The sequence below is a fragment of the Amblyomma americanum genome, chromosome 9 (assembly GCF_052857255.1).
Source record: "Amblyomma americanum isolate KBUSLIRL-KWMA chromosome 9, ASM5285725v1, whole genome shotgun sequence".
NCBI classification, from domain to species: domain Eukaryota; kingdom Metazoa; phylum Arthropoda; class Arachnida; order Ixodida; family Ixodidae; genus Amblyomma; species Amblyomma americanum.
In genome coordinates this window covers 60,303,365-60,315,156 of record NC_135505.1, presented here as the reverse complement: position 1 = coordinate 60,315,156, position 11,792 = coordinate 60,303,365, and the positions used below count along the sequence as shown (strand labels likewise).

General features: G+C 45.9%; 1 long non-coding RNA gene and 1 pseudogene across 1 annotated transcript; one reads left to right on the top strand and one right to left on the bottom strand.

Moving 5' to 3' along the window:
* Positions 1-3,001: 3,001 nt before the first annotated feature.
* On the bottom strand, positions 3,002-4,810 carry LOC144104542 (uncharacterized). The gene is made up of 3 exons (XR_013308565.1): positions 4,419-4,810; positions 3,996-4,089; positions 3,002-3,129 (listed from the first exon to the last, which is right to left on the bottom strand). It is a non-coding gene; the product is annotated as an uncharacterized LOC144104542 (long non-coding RNA).
* A 78-nt stretch (positions 4,811-4,888) lies between these two features.
* Positions 4,889-8,425, top strand: LOC144103366 (uncharacterized; annotated as a pseudogene).
* The last annotated feature ends 3,367 nt before the right edge of the window (positions 8,426-11,792 follow it).

Genomic DNA, 11,792 nt, shown 5'->3' with positions numbered 1-11,792 from the left:
AAGCCTTTGCCCTGTAGTGGGCATATAAGGATGGTGATGATTCACACTGCACACAAAGAAACCATTCAAATGTTTTATTTATTTTTTCCAATATTCAGAAATGAAATTCTTGCAATTTGAAAACAGCAAAAAATAACAGTATTACAAACACAACCACTCCTTGTGCAATATATTGAGGAACAAGTGGTAGCTGTCCATAAAAATAATACTGGGACATTATCAGCAACAAACTGGATCATAGGATAGTACTGGAGTGACATGCACATTTAGTTGTTTTTTTTTTACCAGCATAGTTATCGGCGACATTCAATATGCATTTTAAAAGGTATAAATCAACGATAGCTATACTGACTGTAAAGTATTGAGTGTATACCATAAACAGCATGTCAGTGCTAACCTATGAAAGCCCAATTCTGTAATGACGCAATGTTCTCCTTGGTAAAAATGCAAGTATTGAGCATGTGGTTTGTTTTCTCGGCTCAGCTATTACACTCAGCTATTGCACTATGGTCTTAGGAACCTCTACAAGATTCACAACAATATATCACAGAACAGGGTGCCATAAATATTTGAGAATTATCACATTCGCTCACGCAATTGACACACAACCACCCATTACCTACCTTAAAGGAGTATAGACACCTAACTTTTGGGTGCGTGTCTTTTTTGTTATATAATCACTGCTTCCACATTCTTTGTCATTCTGGCTAATGAGGAAGGCTGACTTCAACACTGCAGTAAATTACAATGATGAAGCACTGATTAGATCGACGTTTTTCCATGCCTCACTTGACATAAAACCACTCTTTGATGTCACAGCCATCGTTCGGATGTTGAAACAGGAACAGCATGACGGGAAAAATACTATATTATAAATTATTTAGTGCTTGTAGGTGAATACCACATCGTGACTCATGCGTAGTAATGTCTTCACCATTGTAAAGAAGAAAACATGCCACCAAAATTAGTGTCTATACTCCTTTAAGTATTGAAACAATCTTTAAATCAGCTCAACCTAGGAGCCTTTACAAGGTTTACAACAATATATCACAGAACAGGGTACCACAAAAATTAGGGAATTATCACATTTGCTCACACAATTTGCAAACACCCATTTCAGTATTCAAATCATTTTCAGAACAGCTCAAGTTAGAAACCTCTACACGATTTACAGCAGTATAAAACAGAACAGGGTACGCAAAAATTTCAGTTATCACATTTGCTCACAAACACCTATCACCTTAAGTATTCAAATAATCTTTAAAAGAGCCCAACTTTGTACTTCAACCCCCTTTCAGTATATATAAAAAATAAACCTGACGCCTCACACTGTCCCTGGGCAACAGTTTGGTACTGTCTTCAAATCTACAGCTGGTAAACACAAGATTAGGACCACAACAGACCACCATTCTTAATAAACAGCATGTTATGATACTGCTTTTTTTTGCTGCAATGTACATGTGTATTTGCTTTTCTTAGTTGTTTCTACTGTTTATCTTATGGCTCTGATTTAAGTGTTGCTGCATTTTTTTTGTTATGCTTCACCCTTTCTTTCTGCACATTATCCAATTGTGATCCACCTCAAGCAAAACTATGCCTGTTTGCCAAACTGTTTCAGAGGTCATATCATTAGAATACAGATGTGTTAGGTTTCTTACTTTTTTGTGTGCTCACTTGCATATGTGTGCTCACTTGCCTCCATGATAGATTAAAAAATTCAGTTGAAAGTTAGCACTGTGTGTACTGTCCCTGTCTCAAGCCTTCGATAATTTGTGCTGTAGTGCACTAGAGGCGTTTGTAGTCCTGCATTAATAACGAAATAATAGGGAGCCGCCGTGGTGGCTCAGTGGTTATGGCGCTCAGCTGCTGACCCGGAAGACGCAGGTTCGACCCTGACTGTGGCGGTCGGATTTCAATGGAGGCAAAATTGTAGAGGCCCGTGTACTGCGCTATGTCAATGAATGTTAAAGAGCCCCCAGTGGTCGAAATTTCTGGAGCCCTTGACTACGGCGTGCCTCATAGCCTGAATCACTTTGTGATTTTAATTATGAGACATTCCAGTGTACAGAAACACACAAAGAGAGTAGACACCACGGACGCTGGCATCCGTGGTGTCTACTCTCTTTGCCTGTGTGTTTCTGTATGCTGGAATGATGTGTCATAATGATACCGAGAACCAATTAGCCCAGCCCTCTACGCTTGGGACGTTAAACATAAACCCATAATGAGGAAATAAAGCCAAATAAAGTCATATACCTGTCACATGAGGCACTCTCAATGCCAACTGAGTCAAAGCAAAGGCCATCGAAATTTTCAATGCCCATCCAGATGCACTGCTGCCACATGGCTCATCACTCAATGATTATTGGAATTCGCCGTATGTTAACGGTTCCTGTGGATGGCCCTAAAAAATTAGACAGCCACTGACTCAGTGATATGTTTATATAATGTATTACTCTGTCACAAGGAGAGCCTCCGTGCTCACTGAGTCAGTGAGCAGCAGTGAGCACAGAGGTTCTCCATGTGACAGAGTATTACATTATATAAACATATCAAGAATGTTTCGACATGAAGAAGTCGAACATTTTTGACATTATATCTGTCTGCCGCTCCATGTTTTCCAGCAGACGTTCTGCAACATCAGCAGATTGACGGCGCCTTTTTTTTGGTCGCTCCTCATGTTGTGGCTCAGGGTCCTTGACATAACAAAAGAAACGAAGCCACAAACTTTAAGAAAGTACAGAAGAGGCAGCCAGACTGGTGATGGCCAGTGCAGGCGTTCCACAGAGCTTGGATGAGCACTGGAGATATTCCCAGGTTGCAGGCTTTGATGTGGTGTGCAGAAATTCTCAAGGATTGGAGAGGTAGGCTAAGTAAGAATGCAGTGCAATGGAGAAAAAAAAAGAGGACAGCTTGACCATGCAAATACTGCTGTTAGCTACAAACCTCCCCTCCAGCCGGCCATTCAGCAGCACTGCCACCAGCAACATTGCCGCTTTAAGCTGATGCAATGAGGCGCGGTGGACTTATAATCGGCCGGCCGCTCATGCCATCGTCAAGCAGCCGGAAGTATGGCCAGTCGAGCTCCCCATCCTCACTGCCCGCCCCAGTCGGGGGATTCTTGAGCTCCTGGAAGCGAAAAGCCTTGAACATTAAGCTTATTAATGATGACAATAGTCCTTAAAATCTGGATTATTGTGCCATGAGAAAGGTACATGCACAGTTTGCATACGCATATCATGTGATACAGCAGGTTGTGGTCCAACTTGCCTTGTATTTTCTCAGCAAATTGAGCCACTTTTTTCTGCACTGCTCTGGTGTGGCTCCCCAAAGCTCCAGCTCCTGAATGATTTGACTAAGAAACAGTAAATGTTCACAGGTAGATGTTGCTAACACAAAACACGGCAATTCCGACAAAACTTGAGGCTCAGGCTTTGCTGCCCCATGGACTTAATAATGACCAGTACTTGTTGCTAGGTGTGTTAGTGCATACTCAGGAAAGACAAAGGAGCGTAAAAATACCAAGACGGACGAAGTGAGGGAGGAGGACGAGCGCTATTCCGTTCCTTCACTACGAGCGTGTTCGTTTTTTTTTTTTTTGCTCCTGAGTCTTTCTTAAATAAATAATGGAACAGGATATTCCTCTGTCAAGCACCTATGATATGTGGCCACATCACCCTCACAAAGTGAACTCGTATGTATATGCTATCGCAAGTGAGCGGTAGACCTTATGCACTGTGCTGCTGGAGGAAGGCGTGTATTTACTTACTACACACTGCGAGCCGCAGCTTTGGCGCACGCAGGGGGGTTTTGCAGCAAACGAAAAGGCAAGAATAACTACCTGAACAACAGAAAACGCCCGAGACAAAGGTGCGATGTACAAAGAATGTACATGCATACATCACGATTCATTGCTCGGAGCAAAGTATTTTTACCTACTAACATGACTGCACTCATGCGACGCGCACACGCTTGCTTTTTGTCACACCACTTACAGCCAGGCTTGTTTAGAAGAATTCCGCTTCCCCGTGAACAGGGTCTCCAATTCAAACCGCTTCGCGATGAGCCGCTTTGTTTGTTCTTCTGAGACTGTAAGCAAAAAGAGTTCGATAAGGCTACCATACAGCAGCAGGAAAAACACAGTTGCGTGCCGTAAAAGGCGTCCGTTGTGGACCCCTGAGGGATGGGGAGGGGCAAACCACAGAAACCAACTTTTTGATCAAGTGCGGAACAAAACGTGCAAAACAGCTTGGATCTTCATATTATAAACGCACCAACAGCGTTCATTGCTACCGCTTGAGCAGAGATCTCACCGGCACGATTTCCTCCAGCGCGATTCACACACGTGCGATCGTAGGTCCACTAAGACTGCTTCATTGGCCGCTAGTTATAAAAATTAGCATAACTGAAAAACCCACACTTGAAGGATGATGCGTCTCCGTGCTCTGGTGCCCGCGAAGAACACGGCTCGCTCAGCTCCAGACGCGACTGGTCCACCTGCTCCGCCATCTTTAGACTGCAAGTTAGCCTGCATCGATGTGGACTTCGGCGAAGCAGTCTTCTTGGACGGCTTCGTGAGAATTGGAATGCGTCCCAAGATGGCGGCTGTCCGGCTAGACGTCTAAGTAGCCGTCTACTTGGGAGTATTGGAACACAGCCCTAGAAAGGTTTCGAGAGGGCCGAATAACCGGCTCCGCGCTTGCTAGGAGGTGAGGCGCTCCGCGTTGAAAATGCTGCGGTGGCGCTGCGGTCAAAGTGGATTGGGTTGCGCCGGAGCAGACGAAGCGTCAGGAAAGTTCTCGAGCAGCTAGCGGCGGCGGTTTTCTTTGCGTAGCTCGTTCTTTTGTGATCACTGTTTTATCCTGCAGTTACCATCAAAGTGTGTGGCATGCCTAATCGAAGGCATCGTCACTGCTACGCACCGGCTACGCGGGCGTCCCAGCCGAGAAGAAGCTGTCATTGTTCAGCGTCCCGAAAGATGCGGTTCGAAGGAAAGCCTGGGAGCGGAACCTCCATCGCGCTGACAAGCCTCTGGATGAGAACTGCACAGTTTGTGAGCTGCACTTTGAAGAACGGTACATACTTCGTGACTACGTGCACGTAGTGGCCGGCAAAGTGAGAATCGCGCGCGGAGTGCCCGCGCTCACACCGGAAGCAGTGCCCACGCTTTTGGCCAATACACCGAAGTATTTGAGCTCAAAGGCACCCCCGAAACGTGCACCACGCAAGCGTGGCACGTCTACCGTGCTCGAAAGCCCGGGCTGCAAAAGGAAGAAAGCCTGCACGAGTGTACCTACGGCCGTGCACGACAGTGGAAACTGCGACGACGAGTCGGCAGTGGAGTGCACGCAATGGCCAGCTCTTGACTCGAACAATCTCAGGGACCTGAAGACCCCTTCAGCGTACTGGTCAGTGCATAATTTTTCCGACTACGAAGGCACTGTCAAGCTTGGAAGCAAGTTCTGGCACGGTGACCTCTGAAAGGGCTGTTCTGTTCAGCCTGAGTGCGACCGAGATTACGTACAGAACATTCCTCAAGCGAAAACTCGTTGCTGAAGGTGCTGCGAAGACTGTGCTCGAAGCAGAGCGAGTCATTTCTGAAGCCTCCGATTTTCTTGCATGTCCTGGTGCGCACTCTACCTCTGCTATTTTAGAGAAAGATCTCACTGCAAAAATATGAGTTCAAACAATACCCAACTAGCCCAAGTTTCTGCCTTACTAAAAAACAACAGCCATTCATGGGGCCTTCCACAGCAAGAGATGCACAGGGATGACAACAACCAAAGGTAAATTTGTGAAGCGAAGTGACAGATGCAGAGTAGTACACTATTTCATGTGCAGTAAACTGTGAAGGTCACGCCCTGTGCTACTGAGGGCAAGATTAGGTTAAAAGCCTAATCACGATGATTAAGATGCGCGCTACATGTGGTAGCAACAGTCCAGAAATTAAGCAACAAGCGTATTTTGCAATTTGTGTTGCTTTGTATCGCTGACCGAGGCATGTGCAATGCAAAAGTGCTGTGATAAGAATTGGAATAGGAGTTTTGTTAATATTACTAAAATATATCAAATTACCCAGGTGTGTTTGCTCAAGCATGCGAACAAAACCTTTTATTGTTCATAAAGCCCTTTCACGCTATAGTGCACATGCATAAGTAGAATGATAAGTGATGACAAATTTCTCAAGTATTTTGCAATGAGCTTTGGTAGTAGCTTCACTACATTTGACATTCATTCTTATTTAAAACAATATTCCTCTCCTTACATAATTGTGACTAACTGGTGTGTGACATGAGGGCTTAACAAAATACCTAATTTCTTTTCAGGAGTCCCATGCCTTTCATGCCATTATCTGCGCAAGACCCTGCTGACACGGATGTCTCGGCTCAGAAACCGTCGTCACAAGCAAATCACGACAGTGGGCCAAAAGCTCAGGTCTATGTTGCAGAAGCACAGGCGCCTGTCCAAGAGACTAATAAGCCTGAAGGGACAAATCGAGAGCATGAAGGCACGAAATTCTGCAATAAAAGAAGAGACTTTGGCGGAAAGCATTGCTATGTTGCCCAAAAAACAACAGGAAAGCGTGCGGCACTGCTTTGATGCCTGCAAAAGAAAGAGTACAAGGGGCATGAACTTTACTAAAGAATGGGTGCTTGAGTGCATTTTAATGAAAATGAGGAGCCCGAAACTCTATAGGCACATCAGGAAGCACAACATTCTTGTACTTCCAAGTAACACCACTTTGAAGAAGTACACTGCAGCATACAAAAGTGGCTTTGGATTCAACAAGAAGGTGATGGAAATCCTCAAACAAAAAACAAGCAAAATGGACAGCTTCAGTCGTCATGGGGGCCTTCTGATTGATGAAATGAAGTTGTCAGAGCACCTATCAATGGAAAAGTGTGCAAAGTTGCATGGATTTGTTGATCTCGGCCCATTCACACCTCCCGAAGATGCAGGGCTTCCATGCGACCATGGAATGGTTGTCATGTTTGTCCCGTTCACTGGGCGGTTTTCGCCGATAATAGGAACATTTGCAGCGAATGAAAATGTCAAGGGAAACCTGCTATGCAAAATACTTACTGAAGCCGTGATTTTGGCTGAGCAAGCGGGACTCTTTGTAGATTTCGTGACCTGTGACGGTGCCTCATGGAATCGGAAAATGTGGACACTAATGGGCATTAAGGCATCTGCCAGCAAGATTACGTGCGGAGTGAAACATCCTGTTGACGCAAAAAGGAACCTGTATTTCCTTTCAGACTTCCCGCATCTACTGAAATGCCTTCGAAACTCACTGCTGAAAGGTGGCTTTAATACACCAGACGGACGAGTAAGATTTTATCTGTTTTGAGTGTTCCAGCATAGTTATCCTGCAAAGTGACTAACAATGTGCTTCTTTTTTATGATGCAGGTTTCAACATATTTTGTTAAAGAAGCGTTCAACTATGACAAAGATAATGTGACGCTGAAGGCGATGTCAGGGCTGACTTTAAGCCATCTGGACCCAAACAATTTTGAAAAAATGCGGGTCACCTTCGCGTTCCAGCTCTTCGGTGACCGCGTGTTGCGTGGCTTGCATCATTATAAGGACAGACTTGAATCAAGTTATGGAAAAGGGGCCATAGATGCTACGGAAAAATTCTTCAGGTAACGTGTTTTGTACTCTCAATCTGTGCATGTGATAAGGCAGCATGTGCGAAAAAATTTGTCTTCAGTTGTGAAAATAGTATTGCTCTAACCTGTAGTGACAGCAGATCTTTATTTTTTTCAGAATGATCAACGAACTGATCAAAACAATGACATCGCGCTACAAGTCTGAAGCTCTCTGGCCAAACTCAAGAGGTGCTGCTGCGTTGTCGACTTTCCTGGAATACATCACTAAGCGGGAGGAGTGCACCGACAACGGGGTTGGCTTCATCAGCAAGACAACGGCTGTTGACTTTCGAGTGACAATGTCTGGAGTGTTGCGACTTTTGGAGTATTTAACCAAAGAAGTTGGATTTAAGTACTTAATGACGGCCAAGTTAAGCCAGGATCCAGTTGAAAACTTGTTCGGGGTTGTACGGCAGTCATCAGGGTGTAGTGACCATCCTACACCTGAGCAGTTCTTGATAACTGTTAACTGCCTCAGCTTTTACAGCCTGGCCAGACCTGTTGATGGTGCCAGTGTTGAGCCACTAGTCCTCACAGCGCTACTTGACACAAGAAACACAGACCTGTCAAATTCCACAACCTTGGAAGACACAATTGACAGCTATATTTCAAGGGGGGGGATGTTGATTCCCTAGAGGATGCTGCCAGCCAGAAAGGCAACGGTGTTCCCAGTGAGCACAAAAGTCTAGTTCAAAAAAGAAGTGACTCGCGCCTTATCTACCACATGGCAGGATATGTCGCCAGGAAATTTGTGAAAAAAAACTGGATGTGATGCATGTCGCACTCTTTTGCTTGTGAGCAATGCAGAGGGGAGGTCAGACCTGCACTCTGGTTTTACCAGCTTCGCTGACACAGGTGGACTGCTGTATCCATCTAAAGAGCTCTTTGAGTTCATTAACTACTTAGAAAGTGCCTTTACGGGCTGCTTCAGCATGAATCAATTACATGCTGACAGCATTCTGGATGTGCTGTCACTGCTCAGGACCAGAACAAAAACAATTGGATGCACAGTCCATGAAGGCGAAGTAAAGTGCAAGGTTGTGAAGTTTTATATTGTAACACGGCTCCACTTCCCGATTAAGGGCCTAAACAAATCAAATGATGAAAGGCGTCAAAGGATGAAGCACCTAAATGTGCGCAAGTGTCTGTGACACTGACAAGCAGTACTGCTGGTTGCTTTCGCGAAATAAATGACATATTTTGCATTTGAGTTGCACTTGCCATCAGTGGTTTATAATATACATCATTCCTGTCCAATTATTGGCATGTTTCACGGCCTTTTATTGCCATAACCAAAAATGTATTCATCCTTGTGCAACACCAAGAAAATATTTTGCTTGTACAACAGAAATTTGGTCAGTGATAGCCTGCCTGCTCACAACGAAAAGGTTCAGAGAGAAGTAAACTGAGCGCTGAGTGGTGTTCGAATCCCAGTCTTGCACTCAGCTGTTGCGATTTGCGTACGCGGGGGCCCTTGAGCGCTCTGACTTTGTAACATTTCTCGACTCTGCGATTCCAGACTTCCATTTGGAATCGCGCCCGAACGCATTCCTGTGCTTTATTTTTGTGCGCGTCCATGCATTCCGCGTAAATCTATTTCGTTCTCGCGCTGACAGCATGCTTTCGCGATTCCACTGCCTAATACACATCGTCTGGTTAAGGACTTTTTTTTATTACCTTTGCATGACGACGGATATTTCATCAGTATTCGAAGAACAAAAGTTATGGTAGACTCCGTGTAAGCTGCCAGGCCAGACATACACGCAAACTTGCGGAGTGCGCGGCAGTTGCAACTCGCCTGACGCGCACACGGAGGGGACGGTCATGCGACTACAAGCATTCCGAAACACCTCGGGGCCTATCTTGTGCCGTACTGCGCCAATGACCCCTGTTTGAATAAAAAGAATCAACCCGTACAGCCAAGACGCCGCAGAAGGGGCCGCAGCGCACAGCGCAAGCCGCGTCTGCCGGCGCGCCCAGCCAATCCACTTCGATCACAGCGCCCTCTATTCTCTCGACAGCCAGCGCCTCGCTTTGAGCGCCTCGTTCGTCTCACTCAGATCTTTCTAGTACACTCTACTATGCGCTGGGGAACCCGTTGCAACGAATACAGCCCCAGCGGCATCGGCAGCAACACTAGTGTCGCGTTGAATGAATATACGCCCTGTGCAGCGCCTAGAGTCACTGGAAAAACTTTCCAGTGACTCTAATAGGGGCGCCACTGAAAGCCGCGTAGCGGCGGCCGTTGGAACTGCAGGCGGGACGGCGGGCGAGCAGTGGGCCTCACGCGGCAAGCATGGCTGAGGTGCGTGCGTGCGATTTGCCGTTTCTGCGTGTTCCGGACGGTTATTTCTCCGGTGAGAGTGTGCGCAAGGGGACAGCACTTTATAATAGTGGACATGTGTCCGACCTCACGGCTGTCTGGGACGTCATCGTCTACATACGCGCCAAATGTCTGCCGCAGACGAGCATCAACAAGCTTGCCTACGAAGTGGAGCTCATTGTATGCCCTCTAATGCATTCATTCCTTGCCGCTTCAGCCAATGTTTTTTTCTTTGATTAATGCACTCTCTTTTTCCGCTTGCATGACGCGTATTGTTACAGTAATTTGAGGGAGTGCCGTCCAACCTGCCAGAGACTCGTGCAGGGTGCGGTCGCGCGAAAAGCCAGCGTGTGCAAAGCAGCACGATGGGCGTGAAAAAAAAATCTCGGGTTAGACTCCGGCAGTAAGGGCTGAACGTTTTTATTCTTGCACTTTACCACTGCCCGTACAGCTCGAATTTCACGTGTTCCGTCTTTAAAAAAGAGCGTTTCGATGATTGCAAGACAGCACGCGAGTGAGATATCAGTCGAGCAAATAGCTGGAAAGTTGCACCGCCAGTAGCAAAAAGTTTTTAAATTTGATAAATATTTTATTTTTAGTGTCGCTCTCATTGTTATTCATATCACCCTCACTCCCGAATGCATAGTTGAGGCGAAAGATTTATCACCTGCCCTAGCGCCCTTAGTCTAAAGTGCACAGTCTGCAATTGCTTAATCACTTCATTGCTTAATCTGTGTAGCACCGTCTTGTCATTGCTTTTTCACATTCCAGCCAGATTACTGGAACAGTTTCTCTACCCTTCAAATTACCTGCACAGAAAGTATCCAAAATATAGAATTTGCAAAAAAAGTTTGTTCAGGCTGTGAGGGCTGGTGAAACAAAGTAGTCGATTCAAGCTTGCTACAGGGCAGCTTTACAAGTGGCATTTTATTTTTTCCCACAGGTGCCTGATTTCTTGCTAGAAGATGCAAAATGTACTTGCAAGGCGGGACAGGGAGGACGCTGTAAACATATTGCAGCTGTGGTGCAATATGTGAACTCAAAAGAGCACAGTTCTCAAACAAATGACCCGAGGAAGTGGGGAAAACCTTCTGTAAAAAGCCTCGGAATTTACCAAAAGGGAGCATGCCTGGAAAGCTTCTATGGAAGCAAGTGGAAGAGGTGGTTGCACTACCACCAGCAGCCCCCCCTGTTCAAGATGCGACAACAGTGGCTGCTCTGCTTGACGGCCTTTGGGGTGAAAATTGCTCACTTCTCACGGCAGTCAGCAACGAGCTCTCACCTCAGATTTTAGCAGAAGGAGATGAAGTGGCCCAGCACCCTACACCAGTTGTAGAGGGAAACATGCGCACTTCAGCACTTTACCGGTCAGTTGAGACCTGGACACAGACTCTGAAATGGAATTTTATATGTCAAAGGTTGTGGCTACTCCTCATGACATACTTCATACTGAAGCAATAACAAGGGAACCACGCAGAGATCTTGCTCATTGGAGAAGTATGCGAGCCATTCGCATATCTGCAAGTAGCCGGCCGCACACAATACTAAAATCGAGACGGGATCCCATCGCAGTAGCCGAAGGGTTTCTAAAAGCCACAAGATTCTGGTCCCCTGCCACAGCATATGGAAGTGTCTTGGAAGCTGAAGCTGTGAGATCATTTGAAGAAGACATGTGCATTCAAGTCCGTACTTGTGGGCTTGTAGTGATGCTTGAACAGCCGTGGCTGTGCTGCACACCTGATAGCATTGTACCTCAAGAACCGGTGCAGGCCCTACTTGAAGTGAAATGTCCTTACACATGTAAGGACAAAAATAT